This window comes from Perognathus longimembris, chromosome 15, assembly GCF_023159225.1.
Source record: "Perognathus longimembris pacificus isolate PPM17 chromosome 15, ASM2315922v1, whole genome shotgun sequence".
In the NCBI taxonomy this organism is placed as follows: domain Eukaryota; kingdom Metazoa; phylum Chordata; class Mammalia; order Rodentia; family Heteromyidae; genus Perognathus; species Perognathus longimembris.
This window is the reverse complement of record NC_063175.1, coordinates 3,023,947-3,044,660: the sequence shown is the minus strand read 5'-3', so window position 1 is coordinate 3,044,660 and position 20,714 is coordinate 3,023,947. Positions and strand designations below refer to the sequence as shown.

Genomic DNA, 20,714 nt, shown 5'->3' with positions numbered 1-20,714 from the left:
GGAGAATTGTTCCTTCCCCTTATCCCCATATTGAACAGGGATAAGGTGTTTGAGCTTGCTGGATTATTGTTTCTCTTTGTTGCAATAGTGATTTGTTATGCTGCATTCATTAGGAGGGGAAAATGTACAAAGACTAATGTCAAGTATACACGATAAAAGGAAACACTAAGGCATTCATTCAAAAAGCCCAGTCCAATAAACCAATGTTAAAATTAGACCATTGTTGTAAACCTAAAATAATTGTGCTTAAGACGGTGTCTATCTCTGAATAAAATGTAGAAAACATTTGTCAACTCTCTTTTGTTCTGAGTTTTAGAAAGCTAACTTGTGAACACTTCACTAAAATGGGAAATTAATTTACTTATGTAACCCACCAGGTATCGGTCAGAAAGAGCTGTCTCAAAGGTTGGACTACTTAGGAGAGGAGCACAAAGGCGCAATGCCTATGTGTATCTGATCATAAAAAAATAATATTTATTGAAATGAACTTCAGGAAATGAAAACAAGGGATTTTTCTTTGTTGCTGTTTTTCTTTTATTTTTGTCTTGTTTTTTCATCTTTGGGAGGACAAGGAAGCACAGAAATGGAGGGACAAAGAGTGAAAAAATGCAGCAACGCTATTCACTGGACACTATGCTGAAGATGAACTGTACAATTTGTGGGAGAGGGTGGGAGGGGAAAACTCAGAGAGAGCGAGGGAAGGGTGGAGACTGTCCAAAAAGAAATGTTCTTATTACCTGACTTATGTAATTGTAACCTTTCAGCATATCACATTTATAATAACAATTAAAAAAAGATGATTGGACCAAGCAGACAGAGCCAACGTGCTCGTGCCCATGTGTCTAAACAGCTCATGTGTCTCACATGGATTCCTATGCTCATCTATGTCTTTGAAAGACTTTTAAATAGTTATCTCTAAGCAGTTGTACAAAGGAATTGTCATTCAACAAAATAATTTATAAATACAAGGGAATTAAAACTTTAAAAGAAAAGCATCCAATTTTATTTCCTTCTATGCTTTACAACATTTCCAAGTTAAATTTGCCGTCTAAAGGGCATGATTTAGCTCTTAGTAATCCTTCTACCATTTAAATTTTTTTTTTACATACTTTACCTTACTTCTTATTGCCTTTTCATCATTCAAACTGAGTAACAGAAAGCACAGTTCTATTAAAAGGGAGATTCCAGGGTAATTCAGATTACCTTTATTTGTTTCCTTCTTATCACCTGCAAAATATGCTTCAGTGCAGTAGCACTAGAGCTAAAGGATGGCCTCCAGAAGTTTGGTGATCTTTGAGCACATTACTCTAGTAAACAAATTCTTTAGCAGTCTTTGGAGGAAAGATCCAGCAAGAAGAGAGAGGACGTCTCTCAGTTCTCTGAGTTTTGGCATTCTCATTGGTATTTGTTCAGTCACAACTAACAGCATAATCCAACTTAGCATATTCAGGGTTATATGGCCTTAGCTTATATTTTTTCTTCTTTCTTTCTTTCTTTCTTTCTTTCTTTCTTTCTTTCTTTCTTTCTTTCTTTCTTTCTTTCTTTCTTTCTTTCTTTCTTTCTTTCTCTTTCTTTTTCTCTTTTAGGTATTGTGGGTTGATCTCAGGGTCTTCTTGTGTATGCTATGCAAGAACTTGTACCACTTAAGCTATGACCTCAGCCCTCCTTGGTGTTTCTCGCAGATTCCATACTGATGTCATAACTGAAGAAAATTTAGAATGATGGGTTCAGATTTCTCACCAAGCAGCAGGAATTAACTTTATAGACCATGCTGAAGAATTGGCAACAAAATAGTGTCCAGAAGTATTCAGGCTTATGATGAACATATTCATGAATAAAAATCCAGGTTTCAATTATAAGCATTTTTGTTTGTACCACAAGATTATCCTAATGAAAAAGAGGACAGGAGGTTGTATTTTTTTTTTTTTTGGCCAGTCCTGGGCCTTGGACTCAGGGCCTGAGCACTGTCCCTGGCTTCTTCCCGCTCAAGGCTAGCACTCTGCCACTTGAGCCACAGCGCCGTTTCTGGCCGTTTTCTGTATATGTGGTTCTGGGGAATCGAACCTAGGGCCTCGTGTATCCGAGGCAGGCACTCTTGCCACTAGGCTATATCCCCAGGCCCAGGAGGTTGTATTTAAGAAGAGCTGTTTAGAGCTAGCTGTACCTTCAACAATTTTAGAAGAAAAATTAAATGGAGTAGAATGAAAGTGACATTTGCTTATATTGTTATTTAAAATACATAAATTAACTTTCAATGTCTAGACATTGAAACAGTCTTACATGTTCAATACAACAGGGTGATTTTAGCAACAAGTTGTATATGTAAGAGTGAGTGGAGGGGAAAAATGTAAGACTTAAAGAAAGAAACTAATCTTTTCATACTGTACTAGAGATGAAAGATTACTCCTCAGTATATAGTGTAGGAAATCCTTTCTTGTTGAAATAAGAATAGGAATCTTTTTTTAAAAACCTAAGTTTTATTTAGAAAAAGAAACCCAAAGTTTTTATATTTTCCTCTGCTATTAAGAAGGATTTTCAATCAAAGCATCACTTCCAAACATCTTTTCTATTGAAGATGTGATTTTTATTTCAAAGTCTAGGTCCTGTAAGCTTTTCTGGCTTAACTGTTCTTAGAAATAATGGGTGTAAGGAATAGCCATGGTACCCCACTAGGTAAATCAATATAGGACAGGATGAATGGGAAGATTGAGGCTTACATTTTACTCCCTGATGGAGGAGAGATGAATGCGTTGAGGAACCACTCCAGAGACATGTAATGAGATCTATAACTGCTGAGCACAAATATCCCCAAAGTAAAAGAAAGTAAACAACAAATGAATGAACACTACAGATGATTGTTTATTTCAATCTTCTACCATTTTCATTATTCAAAACACTGGGGAATTAGACAACTAATTTTGGGAAGTTGGACTAGAGCAGTTATTTCTTTTTTTAATTTAATTTTATTGTCCAGGTGATGTACAGAGGAGTTACAATTACATACGTTAGGTAGTGAGTACATTTCTTGTCATACTTGTTACCTTCCCCACCCCCCCCCCCATTTTTCTCCCACCTTCCCTGCCTCCAACCCTTCCAGTTGTACAGGTAATTTCCAACATATTGTCTTGTTAGTATCACTGTTGCATTGGTTTACCCTTTATCCTTTGTCTCACCATTTTGATATTTCCCTTCCCTAATTCAGATAAATGTATATACAATACCCAGGGTATCAAAATCAAATACTGTGACAGCACAGGATAAACCATAGGAAAGACAAATGAAAGAAAAAAGAAATAATTTCACATAGTACATTAAAAAATAATAACAACAATGAAAAACCTCTTGTTTCCTTGGAGTTTATTTCACTTAGCATCATCTTTTTATTTTTTATTTTTTTTTAAATTTTTATTTATTTATTTATTTATTTGGCCAGTCCTGGGCCTTGGACTCAGGGCCTGAGCACTGTCCCTGGCTTCTTCCCGCTCAAGGCTAGCACTCTGCCACCTGAGCCACAGCGCCCCCTCTGGCCGTTTTCCATATATGTGGTGCTGGGGAATCGAACCGAGAGATTCATGTGTAGGCGACAAGCACTCTTGCCACTAGGCCATATTCCCAGCCCTCATCTTTTTATTTTTGAGGCTAAGGAATTTTCTTCTTCTCCTTTTTTTTTCAAATTAAGATTATGTAAATATATATTTTTGAATAAAAAAATACATTTGTCTTCACAGTATGAGTTAAGAGAATGCAGCCCAAGCTAAAAAAACAAGAACTAGAAAAGAAAGTGGAAATTACAGATAACTGTATTAAAAATCTGTTAGGCATTTTCTTTAAAAGTATTAAAAATATTCTTGTCATTCTTGGCACTGTTTCTGAAGAAAAACTCCTTTATCCCAAGCAAAAGAGCACAAGAGGTGGAATTTGGCTTCAACAGGTGGAAGTCAGGCTCTCAGGCCTAGCAGAGAACCGCCATTTTTATGGAGAGTTGCTGATGAGGGCTTTTCATAGGCAGAAACTCCCTGTAGTAAAGTTCTCAAGCCAGAGGCTGGAGGCAGTAGCTAAATTGGAGAGCAGCATCCTCAGCAGGGCAAGCCATTATGGGTGGCATTGTCACTCCAGAAGTTTCATGAGATGGCACAGTGACATGGAGCGCCACAAGCCAGCACAGCCCCAAATGCTGTCCTACTAATGATGAGCTTTCCATGGAATAGTTGCCTAGCACTGAAACTCAGCAGCCAGGGCCAGGATCATGCCTGATGCACCCTTCTGTGCCACCTGACTGTGGCAGCCTACAGGGAGGACCTGGTGATGGTTATTAGGTTTCACCCAGGTTTGCAACAACAGAACTGCATCTTGCAGGACTGGTCGCCTGGCTCCAAACACTAAAGTGCATCTGTAAATGAAAGTTTATCTACTGCCCAGAGTCTCTGGATGATAATGCCCTAAGAGTGTCCAGGTGGGATTAGACAAAAATACACCGAAGGGCTACAGAGGCTGTCTTCCAAGTCACCAGGCCCCTGCTTTACTGATCCTACAAGGAACCCCTTGGGTTGGCAGAGATTTGTCCCCCACGACACCAAGACTCCTTGCCTAGGCTCATCTGGCAGGATTCATAATTAACACTAGAGGTTCAACTGCTCCCTTTCCTTAGCCTTCCTCTTTGGGGCCTTTAATCATAGCCACCTGATGAAGGCCACTCAGTAACTACAGTGATACCCAATTTTCAAAACCAATTTAAAAACCAATACAAGACACTAGGGAAAACTTGGGATAGTTCTAGGCTACCTCTACCTTGCCATCCACGCTTAGCCTTTTCCTAAATACCTAACAAGAATTCACCTTTGTGCTTAAGTCCTCCCACCCCAAGGATGGAAAGCTGGTGGAGTCCCTGAGGACCAGGGGGGTTGGAAGAACCCACATTTCCCTCATGATGACAAGGCCCAGGGGGGCTTGACAGACCAGCATAGACAGCATAGAGGACACACAGCACCAAACAGACTTTCTGCTTTTTTTGTAGAGTTGACAGATCAGATATGCTGACTCTGAGTTAGCCCTGGGGCCAGAGACCTTCTTCCCAATGGAAAACACACTGGCTAGTCCCACAGGAACTGTGTGCCGATCAAGCAGTGCTGAGGAAGGGTGGGCGAGGCGTCTCTATCGACCAGTCCTGGTCCACTCGCCGATCCTTGGTGGGATGGCAGACTTCCTGCAGTTTGTTCCCTTGGCTGGCCCCACTCCTCATCTTGGTGGCCTGGCTGCCTGGGCAGCGCTCTTGGCCACAGATGGGATGACAAAAAAGGGAATAAGGAAGAACCTCAGGAATAGGAAGCCAAATTCCAAACTATATTCTGCTAATCAGTTTTTTTTTTAAAATAATAAAACCCACAACAACTTCAAAATAGAGAAAACCACAAAGTACAAAAGCTTTTCTGATGCTTTTAATTATCATAGAACATGCCACCTGTGATGTGTGCAAAGAGGAAATGAGAGGGAGAGGGAGAGGAGGTCAAACTGCGAAAGGCTGGATGTTCATTTCACTTCTCTTTCTTCTTGTCCTTCTCATTCATAGCCAAGATCATCATGAGTTTTCAAAAGAGAGTAACAAAATCCAAGAAGAGATCAACACAGTGCCAGATGTAATATTTATCTCCATTTCAGCCTTTTCAATAATGAGTTGAGTATCAAAAAGGACAAAGCCACACATGACCACCAGTCCCATATATAGGTTTGCCTGGAAAAGCTAAACAGATCCAAGAAAAGGTTCCCCAGGGAAGACAAAAGCATCAGGTTCAAGGCTGACATCAAAATACCTCCCAGACAGAGGTAGCTCCAGCGCCTTGCATAGAGAGCACTGAGGGTGAAACAGGTGATGATGATGCGGTACCCATGAAGGCAGTGGGAAGGATGCTGGGATTAATAGCAATGCACAATTCCAGAGCAGGGCTCAGGCCAGCCTGGGTGAAATGAGTGACCATATGGACATAGGTCCCCGCAGCCACCACAAACATACAGAGGGCAAAACTGGCATAGACCTTCTTCAGGTGCTGCTGTGTCGAGGGAGTTATATGGGAGAATTTTAAAAGTGCATCAAAATTGATCTTCCGATCAAATACGTCCATGGCTCCAAAGTCTGTATGACATAGTCTCCTCTCTGCTTAACACTTCAGGAGCCTACCCAGCTCTTTCAACACCGGATGTGCTCTCACTTAGCATCATCTTATATAATCATATGTACATAGCTATTGAGCTATTGTGATTCTCTGCTAGGACTATCCTAGACATATATTAATTATTACCAATGCGGGAAACCATGCAATCTATGTTTACTTGGGTCTGACTCACTTCAATTAGTATGATTTTTTCCGGGTCTTTCCATTTCCTTATGAATGGAAAAATATCATTCTTTCTGATGGGGGCATATAATTCCATTGTGTATGTATACCACATTTTCTTGATCTGTTCATCTACTGAGGACCATCTGGGTTGGTTCCATATTTTAACTATGGTAAATTGTGTTTCAATGAACATAGTTGTGCTGGTAGCTTTAGTCTGATCTTGCTTGTAATCCTTTGGGTAAATGCCCAAAAATGGGGTTGATGGGTCATAGACTACTTGTGTGGAGGTTCCTCAAAAGACTAAATGTAGAGCTTATTATGATATGAAAGAAAAAGAGAGAGAAGAAAGAACAAGGAAAGGAAGAAGGAACAAAGAATCAAGAAGAAAGAAGGAGGTAAGGAAGGAAGGAAGAAATAAAGAGAGAAAGAAAGAAAGAAGGGAGGGAAGGAGGGAGCACATAGAGCTCATTATGATATGAAAGAAAGACAGGTCATGGATGATATTCTTTATGGTTGTGTATATATGCCACATTTTCTTTACTCATTCATCAGTTGTTAGTGAATACCATTAGTGAATAGCATAATATTACCTAGGCAATACAATGTTGTTGGTCCTGGGGCTTGAACTCTGGCCAGGGTGCCGTCCTGAGCTCTTCAGCTCAAGGCTAGGGCTCTACCACTTGAGTCCCAAGCCACTTTCATTTTTCTGGTGGTTAATTGGAGATAAGAGTCTCATGGACTTGGGCTGGGGATATGGCCTACTGGTAAAGTGCTCGCCTCGTATACATGAAGTCCTAGGTTTGATTCATCAGCACCACATATATAGAAAAAAGCTAGAAGTGGCACCTGTGACTCAAGTGGTAGAGTGCTAGCCTTGAGCAAAAAGAAGCCAGGGACAGTGCTCAGGCCCTGAGTCCACGCCCCAGGACTGGCAACAAAAACAAAACAAATAAACAAGAGTCTCATGGACTTTCCTGTCCCGGCTGGCTTTGAACAGTGATCCTCAAATCTCAGCCTCTTGAATAGCTAAGATTATAGGCATGAGCCACTAGCCCTCAGCTAAATATCTCTATTTTCCTTTGATTCCTTTGGGTATTTGCCCAGGAGTAATATAGAAGGTAATATTCTATTTTTATTTTAGCCCTATTTTTATTTCAAAAAATTTTAAAGTGTATGCAACTGTACACAGATATACTAACTGAAATATGGTTGATTAAGAGAGAACTCAATTAGTGTAATTCCTTAGAAAGGTTAAATCATAGTTCAACAAAATAAATACCAGAAATGGGTACTTGAAATGGGTGAAGTGGGCTCAAAGGGAGGGGGGTAGATAAAAGTAGAGAAGAAGTAGAGAAGTAGAGAAGAAGTAGAGAAATGCATTAAGATTCAATGTGTATACTTCAAAATTAAGAAAAGAGGGTATGGGTGGGTGGAGTGGGATGGGTGAGAATGTTGAAAGGGGCAATACTGATTAAGCTACAACATATTCAAACTGCCTTTTTGAGTGGCAATTACTTTGTACAGCTATTTAAAGATAATAACAATATACATATATAATTTTTAAATTTTCTTAAGAATTTTTTATATGAGACTGAAGATCAAGTCCAGGGTCTTGTGCATGCAAGCATTTTGATTGACTCTTTCTTTTTAATATTCAGCTATGCCAAATTCCCTTTGCTTTCTATTTTAAGACCAAAATAAGCAAGAAGATAAGCTCAGATAAATTATAGAGGATTTGATGTTATACCAGATAGAGAAACAAAGCAGCCATATTTCCACATTGCTTCAATTACATAAAATATATAAGGGTTTTGGCCCTTTTGCATGTCATGTGTCTGTGTTTAAAGTTTTTCTGAATATTTTCTTTGAGCATTTGTGAATTTTACTGACTATATAAATAAGTGTGTATACATTTGTAACTATGGCCTTGAAGAGACTCAAAAAATAATGTAAAAATCAAGTGTCTTTTCAGCTTACTGGTTAAATGCACTCATGTAGAACCCAGCATATTGCCACTTGCTGAGGAACTCTTCTGGGAAAAGAAAAGAAAGTAGAGCTGGACATATTGGTGCATACCAGTAATCCCAGTGCTTGGGAAGGTAAGGTAGGAGGATTGTGAGTTTGAGTCCAAACAAGGCTACCACAGCTAGAACCTATTATTTACTTATTTATTATTTTAGTTTTTTCTTTAAGCTTTTAAATAAAAGAAAGTGGATGTGACCTAATATTCTATTTGGCAATAAAAGAGAAAATAATTTCTTTTTTTTTCTTTGAAGGAAGATTCTCTAGCTTTTTATTTCTGTAGCAATGTTGCTATCTGGCTATCAAGTGACAGCTACAGTTTCCTGAGTGACTCATAACAGTAACAGAGAATCTTAAGTGTGATATTCATATAACATGGAAAACCTTGATCACATCCACAATTGCCTTAACTATTCAAAAGTGGAGAATTATTATTATTATTTTTTGGTATTGGGGATCGAACCCAGGATGTTGTATCAAGTGCTTTGCCACTGAGCTATATCCCAGCCCTTGGAGAACTGTTTTTGCCCCAGGGAAAATTGAGCATCTTTTGAAAATAATGTTTCTAGCAGTTATTGATGTTTTACTTTTTATATTCATGACTTAGTGGCTAGACCCACCTCAGACAAGTAATGTAACATTTTTCTGCAAGCATACAATATCAACCATACCACCTCTCATCACTCTCCTTTATCCCACTTCTCCCATCCTAGAACTATGAATAAAATAATCCTTTTAGGATAAAATTGTTTCTGAAAACAAAAGTGATCAGCCTTGGAGGTGTAGCTGAGTGGTAGAGTGCGTACTTAGCATATATGATGGCCCCAAGTTCAATCCCCAGAACCAGACACAAAATGGACTGAATCTTTGGCTTTGTAACACTTTCTGTAGGTTGCATAGTATTCACCATTATGAAAATCTGGAGAATCCAGTGTCTCCAGAGAATTTAATGTCTCCAGATTACTGCTGTACAACAAAAAATTATTGCTTTCATTTGTGGAATCTCGGAAGTCCAAGATTGAGATGCTAGCATAATTGTAATCCATCGATGAGGGTCTATATCTCATAGATGGTGCATACACTATGTTCTTGCATGTGAAAAGGGGAGAAAAGAAACTAAGAGCCATTTGATAAGGCACTAAAACCCACTCACAAGAACCAAGGCTTCATCATTTTATAAGCTCACTGTGGATCATGTTGCAGCATACATTTGGGAGGAACACAAACATTCCAACCATAGCAGACATTTTATTGTGGGAAAACCTCATACTGACACCTTCACTGTTGTGTAATGGAAGCTGTTACCTTTTTGACTACAGTGATTATTCTAACCGTGCACACCTGAGCTGTGCTGGACCAGTGGATGTTTGGGGTGGTGGAGCTGAGAGCTGAGAGGCTTGGAACTACTGAATACCGTGTTTTTTGTCACTGACAAGGCGAGGTGGCAAGGCTGGAATATAGAGACAGAGATGAGAGATACAGGGAAGGTGTTCCAATTTCTGGTTCTAGACTTCGTTTTATTCTTTTAGGGGCTTGTTTAAATATGCCCATTTCAACCGTTTGCATAAACTAGTTTGCCTCTAAACTAGTGAGTGTTAGTTTTTTTTTCAGTTTAATTTTTCCAACTTTATTCCTTACATCAATAGAAAAAAGGAAAATTTCTCAAATTACTGATTTTTAGGTAATGTTTACAATTGCCACCAAAAAGTTCAGTTTCATAAAAATAACATTCAGTGATCTCTAAATGCTACCTAATCCTTATTTTAAGCTAACTGCAATAACTTAATGCAATAAGCTGTAATAAAAAAGCTTGTATAATTTGAACTACAAAAGTGGTTTGTAGCTACATGTGGTTCTAATCAAGAAGACATTTCCACATCAAACATGTACTTACAGATACGTTAATAAAACTCTACTCCAAATTCCTACCCTGACATCAACTTTTTAAGCCCTGCCATTCCTACTGCTGAAACCATTTATTTTTAGAAGCTTTAATCTGATCTGGGTAAATGAGATCTCCCAAAACTTAATAGTATGTTATAAGTTCAATAAGGTTTTAAAATTTAAACACAGAAGCATGATATGAAACAAAAAAACACCTTGGTATCTTTAGAAAAGAATATTAAAACAAATTATCTTTTAAGACAGATGAACATCCTTCATCAAATGAGCTGTTTCCCAAGTCATCTCCTTAAAAAAACCACAAATCAATTCACTATTTTTAATAACCTCACACCACTGTTGTCTAAAAATTTCAGAACACATGAAACACTGTCTCAGATTTAAGAGTCAAGAAAGGGAGAGAGAGAACATGGCGCCAACACAATAGGGAGGCACCCCAACTCAAGAACAAAGAAAGAAAAGCCTATAATCTGCAAGGATCCAGAAAGTCTCCGGGGTACCATCTCCACCCCAGCCAGAACAGGGCCAGGCCAGGAAAGCAGCCCCGGAGCTGGCAACCAAAACTACAGATCTTCAGCGACCACAGAAGCAACAGCGGGAAAGTCCCCCCATGAGTGCAGAGACCAGACAGCAGGAACTCCACGGGCCCCAGAGGGCATGCAGACCTGACCAAGACAGATGGCGGCATGGGACCAAATGGGCTGGGAGAAGACAATAGCGAGGGAGCTGAGTACCATGGACGTGGAGAGCCGGGGCAGCTGCCCCTGCCAAACCACCACCACACCCCACTGCGGAAAATCCCACAGCATCGTGGGACACACACTCACTGCAGGATGAAGTAAGTTCCCAATCGTCCCCACCCCCACCCCCAAACGGGAGATTGGCTCTGGCAGAGACCCAAAACCTGACATAGAGCTCGTCGCAAGGAGGCGAAGAAACCATAGGCCCCTCCCTCCCTCTCCCCACCCCGAAGGAACGAAAGAGCCCCATATCTGGCAGCTGTAGGACACTACAGCTCCAGGGAGAACACAGGAGCTAGCAGCAGGTGGAGCAACTCCCAACAAAGTGGCTGGGAGACACCTTAGGCCAGCGTCCCCCAAAGCCCCAGCTGGGGAGCCTGAATCTCTGCACACCAGCCCCCTAGCAGGGATCTGGGAGCTGGCGGGCATTTGACCTCTGCTTGAGGCTCTCGGGTTTGTGCAGACTTTTTGAACAACAGTTGCACTCATGCTATTGTACAATGCCAGCCCAGCAGGGTTACCTGGGCCCAAGCACACGCACCTCTCACAGCGAAAGCTCAGAGAGGCCATGGGCACCAACCCATGCCCAGACGCTTGAATCTGCTGGGGGTCACACATACCGCCCCCCCAGCAGAATCGCGAGAGGGCATAAGCACCCTCCAACAATCCAGGGCAGCGTGCCCCCCAAAAGAAGAATAGAGCTCACATGCACGCACACCCCAGATGGCCCACGTGGATCACTGTTCTAATCCTCCAGCAGGAGGGTCCTGCACCCTCTCCTCCATGGGAGCAAACAAGTGGGCAAGCTGCCCCTCAAAGGCAACACTTGCTCTGATAGGTGCACCCTGCACAGGTGAGCGGGGGCCCCCTCATGGCAATGCCTGCACTGAGAGGCAGACTCTGCACAGGTGGGCGAGCTGCCCCTCAGCAGCAATACTCAATGTGAGAGGTGAGTTCTCTTGACCCACAGCAACTAGCAGGGAAAGAAACAAAAAAGAAAAAAGTCTCCACGCCACGCTAAATCAGAGACCCGTGAACCTCGCACAGGGGCTCACAAGGGTCAGCACAGCATGGTGGCAAACATGGGCCCACAGAGAAAGCCACAGAACCTACCCACCTCTAACTTCAGCGAGGGTAACCGTGTTGGCAACAACCGAGATAGTCAAAGTCACCTACAGGGCAGTAAGGTTCAACAGCAGAACTCAGGATAAAAACAAGTCCCCACTGGCAGACCAGCAGGAATCAGCACAAAGCCAAGCCAAGGCCGCCACCTACAGGCCCCTGAAAGGAAGTGCAGAAGGAAATCGAGATCATCCCAGTTGCGTAAATCACAAAGAAATATTACAAATTTCATGAAAGGTCAAGCCAACTTATTAACTCCAAATTCAGTACAACTGAAGAGGAGATGGAGAATTAAAAAACACTTTAGGCTATGATAGCACAAATGACTGAAAGCCTCAAGAATGAATTCCAAAAACAATTCAGGAATTCAGAATGGAATTCTTAAAGGAACTTCAGGAAGACAAGAAAGAAATGGACACAAAAGTAGAAGCAGTCCACTCCTCATTTAAAGAAGACCTTAATATCCTGAGAAATGAAATGCATGAAAAAATGGAATCAAAATACTACTCATTAAAAGAAGAAATTACCACAATGAGAGCTGATCTGGCAACCATAAACAGCTCACTTGCCTCAATGTGAAGCCACATCACAAAGAATTGATCATCTTGAATCTCGAGTCTCTCTTTTGGATGACGATTCAGCTGATAAAGACCTGAAGATTATCACACTCCAAGAAACTGTCAAACTCCAGGGCAGACTAATCTAGGAGATAGTGGACAGGGAGAATAGACATAATCTGCATATAATCGGAATAGATGAAGGAGAGGAGTATCAGAGCAGATTATACATCACATATTCAATAGAATCATTACCAGGAACTCGTCCAATCTCAAAAGGGAAAATATCACCCAAATAACAGAAGCATATAGAACACCTAGCAGACCAGACCCTAGAAGAAACACTGCCAGACACATCATAGTCAAGGCCTCAGATTTTACCCACAAGGAACATATTCTGAATGCAGTCAAAACAAAGAAAGAACTATATTACAATGGGAAAAAGATCAGAATCATGGTAGACCTTTCCACACAAACTTACAATGCACGAAGAGCCTGAAGAATACCATCCATGTCCTGCAGGCCAACAGCTGCCAACCCAGACTTAGATACCCAGCAAAATTAGAATTTACTTTCAAGGGAAAAACCAAATCTTTCCATAGCAAAGGGAAACTAAAGGAATATATAAACCAAAAACCAGCCTTACAGAGAATTCTAAGAGGAGAAACCCACTCAACAGAAAACATACAGGACCTCCAAACAGAAACAGAAAGAAACTACAATAGCCAGAGCCCAAGAGGAAAAACAGCTCAGTAAAGACAAGAAAGAAAGGAAAGGAAAGAAGCAAAACACAGCCTAGCAGGAAAATGGAAGGGAAAAAAACCCACACCTATCTATGATCTCTTTATATATAAATGGATTAAACTCTGATAAAAAGGAAAAGATTGGCAGAGTGGATTCACAGACAAAACATAGCTATCTGTTGTTTTCGAGACCCATCTTACAGCAAAGGACAAAAACAGGCTCCGAATGAAAGGATGGAGCAAATCTTCCAAGCAAATGCACCTACCAAAATGGCAGGGGTAGCCATCCTGATTTCAGACAAGCTAGACTTCTCATTAAAATCAGTTCAAAAAGATAAAGAAGGACACTACATATTAATACAAGGAAAAATCCAGGAACAAGATCACCATGACAAATTTATACTCACCAAACCAAAGAAGACCTAAATATGTCAAACAAATTCAGAACTACAGAACAAGAGAGACCCAAATACAATCACAGTGGGGGATATTAATACTCCACTCTGTCCAAGAGACAGATCCAACACACAGAGGATTAGCAAGGGAGCTGAAGACCTAAGTAACACCATATCCCACATGGATCTGACAGATCTGTACAGAGTATTTCACCCTACAGAGACTCAATACACATTCTTTTCAGCAGTCTATTTAACATATTCCAAAAATAGATCATATTATAGTCCACACAATGAGCCTCTGCAAATATCACATGTATTCTATCTGACCACATGTATTCTCTCTGACCACAGTGCAATCAAGCTAGACCTCAATAACAAGGGATACTGCAGAAACTAAACAAACACTTGGAGGCTAAGCTCCCCACTACTATCTAACATTTGGGTCACAGAGAAAATTAAGGATTAAATTAATGAGTTCATAAATTACAATTGACAATGAAAATACATCACAAAGAAACCTATGGGATACAGCAAAGGCAGTGCTGAGGGGCAAGATCATAGCCCTCAGCGCACACATTAAAAGAATGGAATCAGATCAGGTGAATAACCTCACAGCACAGTTAAAACAACTGGAGAAACAAGAAAAAATTGAATCTAAAACGACTAGGAGGAAAGAGATTACCAAGATTAAAGAGGAGATAAATCTGATTGAGAATAGGAAGGCTATCTAACAAATAAATAAAACTAAAAGCTGGTTCTTTGAGAAAATAAATAAAGTTGACAGACCTCTTGCAAGACTTACAAAGATCAGAAGAGAAGAAACTCATATCTGTAAGATCAGGGACTCCACCGGAAAAATTACAACAAATACATAGGGTATTCAAACAATTATAAGGAACTATTTTCAGAACCTTTACTCAATAAAGAATGAAAATTTTAGAGATGGATCAATTCTTAGAGAAGTATAAACTGCCCAAACTGAATAAAGAAGAAATGAATCAGTTAAATAAGCCAATACCCTGCAGCGAGATACAGGAAGTAATCAAGAGCCTTCCAACAATCAAAAGCCCAGGCCTGGATGGATTCACCAATGAATTCTATAAAATCTTCAGTGAGGAGCTAATACCAATACTCCTCAAAATCTTTCACAAAATAGAAACAGAGGGAGAAATCTCAAGCTCATTCTATGAAGCTAGTATCATACTCATCCCCAAACCAGGCAAAGACCTAACAAAAAGAGAATTACAGACCAATATCACTTATGAACACAGATGCGAAGCTCCTCAACAAAATATTAGCTAACAGGATCCAGAAACTGATCAAGAAAATTATACATCATGATCAAGTAGGCTTCATTCCACAGATGCAAGGATGATTCAACATCCACAAATCGGTAAACGTAATTCACCACATCAACAGAGCTAAGACCAAGAACCACATCATCATCTCAGCCAATGCCCCAAAAGCCATAGACAAAATACAACACTCATACATGTTAAAAGCCCTGGAGAGAACAGGAATAGATGTAACATTCCTCAAAACAATAAAATCCATATACAGCAGACCAACTGCTAACATCATATTAAATGGAGAGAAACTTAAATCATTCCCCCTAAACTCAGGAATAAGACAAGGATGCCCACTCTCCCCAGTTCTTTTCAACATAGTGCTGGAATCCCTAGCCATAGCAATAAGGCAAGAGGAGGACATCAAAGGGAACCACATTGGTAAAGAAGAAATCAAACTATCCCTATTCACAGATGACATGATCTTATATCTGAAGGACCCAATAAAATCAGCCCCCAAACTCCTAGAACTAATAAACCATTTTTGCCAAGTAGCAGGATACAAAATCAACCCACAAAAACCAGCAGCTTTTCTGTACACCAGCAATATACAAGCAGAAAAGGAAATTATGGAAATAATATCATTTGCAATAGCTAAAAAAAGAATAAATTACCTAGGGATTATCCTAACCAAAGATGTGAATGACCTACTTAATGAGAACTATAAAAATCTCAAAAGGGAAATCAAATAGGGCACCAGGAGATGGAAAGACCTTCCATGCTCATGGGTAGGCAGAATCAATATAGTGAAAATGGCCATATTTTCCAAAATGTTATGCAAAATCAATGCAATCTCCATCAAAATCCCAGCTACATTCTTCACTGAAATAGAGAAAACAACCCATAAATACATATGGAACAACAAAAGTCCCAGAATAGTCAAAACAATTCTAGGCAAAAGAAGCAGCGCAGGAGGAATCACAATACCAGACTTCAAGCTCTATTACAGAGACATCATAACCAAAACAACCTGGTACTGGCATAAGAAAAGACCTGAAGATCAATGGAATAGGATAGAAGATCCAGAAATAAATATGCATACTTACTGTCAGCTGATATTTGACAAAGGAGCTAAAGACATACAATGGAATAAACAGAGCCTCTTCAACTACTGGTGCTGGGAAAACTGGGCAGCCACATGTAGAAAACTCAAACTGGACCCTAGGCTATCACCATGTACCAAGATCAACTCAATGTGGGTTAAGGACCTCAACATCAGACCTGAAACCTTGAAACTACTGAAGGCTAGAGTAGGAGAGACACTAGGACTTACAGGCACAGGTAGGAACTTCCTGAACAGAGTCCCAGGGGCACAACAGATAGGGGAGAGACTCAACAAATGGGACTACTACAAAATAAAAAGTTTCTGCACAGCTAAAGACATAGCCACTAAACTAGAAATACAGCCAACCATATGGGAAAGGATCTTCACCAGCACAGCAACTGACAAAGGCTTAATACCTGTCATCTATAGAGAACTCAAGAAACTAACCCCCTCCAAACCCAGTAAACCAATTATTAAATGGGCAAAGGAGCTGAAGAGAGATTTCACAGGAGAAGAGATAAAAATGGCAAAGAAACATATGAGGAAATGTCCAACGTCCCTGGCAGTAAAGGAAATGCAAATTATATTAACCCTGAGATACCACCTCACCCCAGTTAGAATGGCCTATACTCTGAACTTAGGCAATAACAAATGCTGGAGGGCATGTGGAGAAAGAGGAACCCTTCTCCATTGTTGGTGGGTGTTAGGCTCCAGCTATCTCTTTAAGGGGTGGTCCTGAAAGACCTGCCTCTTCTCCCACCCTGGGGCCGTGTGGCTGTTAGCCCCTCCTACCCTCTTCCAGGTTTGGAACCAGAAATGGTGGCTCTAACCACCCCTGCCTCCCGCCTTGCACTGCATGTGCACCAAGATGGTGGTGGGCAGAACCCAGGGAGCAGTCCTGTGGGATGTGACAACTGCCCATAGAGGAAGTCCCGTGACATCACTGTGATGGACAGCTCATAATCAGCCTATCGCCGTGCTTAGTTTGCCACTCCAAATCCCTCTCCTTCCTGCCGCCATTACTGCTATATAAACCCTGCCTTGAATTAAAATCCTTGAATTTTCCACCTGAAGGATCCCCGATGTGCCTGGTATCTTGAGTCCGTTACTTAAACGTAAGGGGGCTGGGTGGGTGTTATTCGTGACTAACACACGTCCTCGCTCTTCACACTAGGGCACGCCCCAGCATTTCTCCCGCGGGTAGGGAGAAGTCGTGTGAGGGCCAAGGGCCCTGCAGGTGGGGGTGCAAACTAGTACAATCACTTTGGAGAACAGTATGGAGGTTCCTCACAAAGCTCAGCATATATATATATCCTATGGCCCAGCCATACCACTCCTAGGCATCTATCCTGAACAACAGGTCTCAGGATATCATAAAGACATCTGCACATCCATGTTTCTCACTGCACAGTTCACAATAGCCAAAATATGGAAACAACCCAGATGCCCCACTAAAGATGAATGGATTAAAAAAATCTGGTACCAATACACAATGCAATACTACATAGTGATTAGAAATGATAAAATATTGGTATTCATAGGGAAATGGTCAGAACTTGAACAAATAATGTTGACTGAGAGAAGCCTAGAACACAGAGAACAAAGTCACATGTACTCCTTGATATATGACTGTTTGGGAGGGGGAGGGGGACAGTAGAGACCAGGTCTGTCAAACAACAAACTTCTTTTCAAATCGTACTTCCACGTGTTTGGGTCAACAACTTTACATTATGTATCTAAAATCAAACAACTAGTAATCATAAAAAGGTCAGTGGATCACAATAGCTCAACAGCTATGTACACATTATCATATAAAACGAGGTTAAGCAAAAACAATTCCAAGAGAACGACACAGGAGGATTCTATTGTTGACATTACATTTAAAGTTTTAGGTGAATTTCCTTGGGAGTACCCTACGTGGTTACCATATATGATTTTGGTACACTGGACATTGTATATATGCCTACCTGATCTAGGGAAGGGAAAGAAAAATGAGGGTGTAAGATATCACAAGAAATGTACTCACTGCCCTATTATGTAACTGTACCCATTTTGCACAACAGCTTGTCAATATAATTTAGTTAAAAAAATAGAAAGGATCATACCTGTATCCAACTTTCAACAATAAAATCAACTAATCATTAAAAACAAAAACAAAAACAGAAAAAAAGAGTCAAGAGAGGACATTTCCATTTCACATATTAAAAGCTACAGTTATAGCTTATAGTGGCCCAAATCTACCTCACACATAAATACAGCATGATTTACAACCCTTTAAGATACATGTTGTCATTAAAGATAATAAAGAATTCAAGTACATTCATATGGAGGTAGCAAATTAAAGGCTCAAGTGTAACTCTAAAATTAAGGACATGAAAATAAAGACTTTTTCAATCTTTCACTTACATTCTTAGATATCTGGATAACCCTGCAGAACATACACAGTCATTATGTATGGTTTCCACAGAAGATAGAGAAATTTCAAAAAGGTGTCAAGATCCATAGTTTGCATCATCAAATGCTTTTCTAGCTCATTTCAATTCTTCATTCATTGCAAGTAAGTCTTTAACTCTAGAAAATTTTAATTTATTCTTAAAAGAGAGTTCTTAAGCCTTGCCCTGGCTGGAATTGTTTTGTATAGATCATACACAGTTTGCCTGATCTCCCAGAGGCACTGAATTATAAGAAGAAAACGTGGGGAGTCAGGGAAGTGATTTGCTTGGCCTGCACCAGGTGTCTCAAAGTTTCAAGCTGTGTCTTTGAGGCTGGGCATGCAGAGCAAAAAGGTAAAGTGAGGCAGAGTCAGGCTATGATGTGTAGTAAACATAGATGAAGTCATTGGCATAAAGGTACAGGATAGTAATACTGTGCTGTAGTTATTTGTCTGTTCTTTGCATTTTAGAAAACCATGCAGAAAAGACAAAGTTAACTTTCCTATTGGGGCAGGTCCTACCTAGCACTGGTGTGAGGTTCCTGGTGGTTGCACTATTCTCATCCACACTGTTTCACAGTAAGACTCTTAGGGGAGGGACAATGGGGTGATGGTTCTAAATCGACTTTTTACTCTTAGTGATGGTGGATCTAAGTAAAACATTTTTGAATTTTGTCAGAAACTCAATATAGTTTTACAACCTACAGGGTTGGGGATAGTGGGAGTGGGGAGATATACAGGTATAATAAGGAAGAACAGTGGCCCAAACAGAGCATTCACCGGGTGCCTGTTGGTGGGCTGTGATGGAGTGAGCAACAGGTTCAGGTCGTAAATGAGGTTGATTGCTGTATAACTATGTACATGTTTGTTGGGAGCAGTCCCATATTTTGTATATTGGAATAAGAGTTTCTATGAATTATTGTTAACTAAAAGGAAATATTCTAAAATAATTATGTCCTGCTTCTAAGTCACATGGCTTCTGTCTTGGAAATTTTACCTGTAGATTACTTAACACAGGAGTCAGGAGACTTTAGGAAAGGGAAGAAAGGAAATGTTCTCTATGGGTCTTGTGGCCTCAACCATCAGTATAGGTTTTTTTCCTTTCCTTGGTGGCAGTAGAGAGACTTAATTTTCATAACATACTACTCTTGATACTTTCTTTAAACATCCTTTTCATTGAAGATTCTCATGAGGTATTTGGCTGGGAGCTGGGAAGGCTAAGGCACTTGAGTTCTGGCTCTTCAGTGAAGTTAATTGTGTGACTTTGGGCAAATCACTTAACCTCTCTGAGCTTCAGTCTCCTCATCTTGTAAAATGGGAGTAATACCTACCTCACAGGGTTGTTGTAGGGATTAAGTAGAGGTAATGTCTGTAAAGCATTTAAGATTCTTGAAGAAGGTGCTATATAAATACAAAATAATATCTATTAAGGTTGGTTTATTTGTGAAAAAAAGAAGACAATATATTCAACTTGCACTCGACCTTGTCTTCTGATTAACACTGCTTTCTGAGTCATTTCAGTGATGACCTATATGACAAGGTCTTCAAGAATGTCCACTGATTCAGTATAAGGATTCTGATCATCCCCAAATCCATACGTAATTCTTTTGAAAAAAAGCCTCTTGATTTTACCCTATCCACCTTCTTCACCTCCTCCGATTTCTTCATTTTCCTCCTCAAAGGTGGGGTCTTCCTCCTCCTCTGCCATTCTGGGAGCCCGCCAAGCACCAAACTACAGAAGCACGGCCACTCACTCCCAGCTGACTATGCCACTTTGAGTGTTAGTTTTGTGTTTTGTTTGTCACATGGAACATGTGTAAAAGGAAGAAAATTCAGTCACATGCAGAATTTCATGAATTTTGGTAGGCTTTTGTGTTCTTTTTGTGATGATCAAACTTAGGCCCTCACACTAGATCTGCAAGGGTTCAGCCATTGAGCTAACATGCCAACCTGACTTTGGATTAAAAAAAAAAATCCATATTACAGTTTTAACTCTGGGTTTCATTATTTGCTAAGCAGGTGGCCTACGACTTTATGTGCTGATTTTTGTCATTTGTGGGGCTTGAACTCAGGGCT

The 20,714-nt window shown here is 40.3% G+C and overlaps 1 long non-coding RNA gene and 2 pseudogenes across 2 annotated transcripts; 1 reads left to right on the top strand and 2 right to left on the bottom strand.

Moving 5' to 3' along the window:
* Nucleotides 1-3,841: 3,841 nt before the first annotated feature.
* Nucleotides 3,842-20,346, bottom strand: LOC125364215 (annotated as a pseudogene).
* Nucleotides 5,517-6,202, bottom strand: LOC125364211 (annotated as a pseudogene). The gene has a single exon (XR_007213443.1). The product of XR_007213443.1 is annotated as a bax inhibitor 1-like (transcript).
* Nucleotides 10,593-18,504, top strand: LOC125364216. The gene is made up of 3 exons (XR_007213444.1): nt 10,593-10,642; nt 17,806-17,811; nt 18,386-18,504. It is a non-coding gene; the product is annotated as an uncharacterized LOC125364216 (long non-coding RNA).
* Nucleotides 20,347-20,714: the final 368 nt, after the last annotated feature.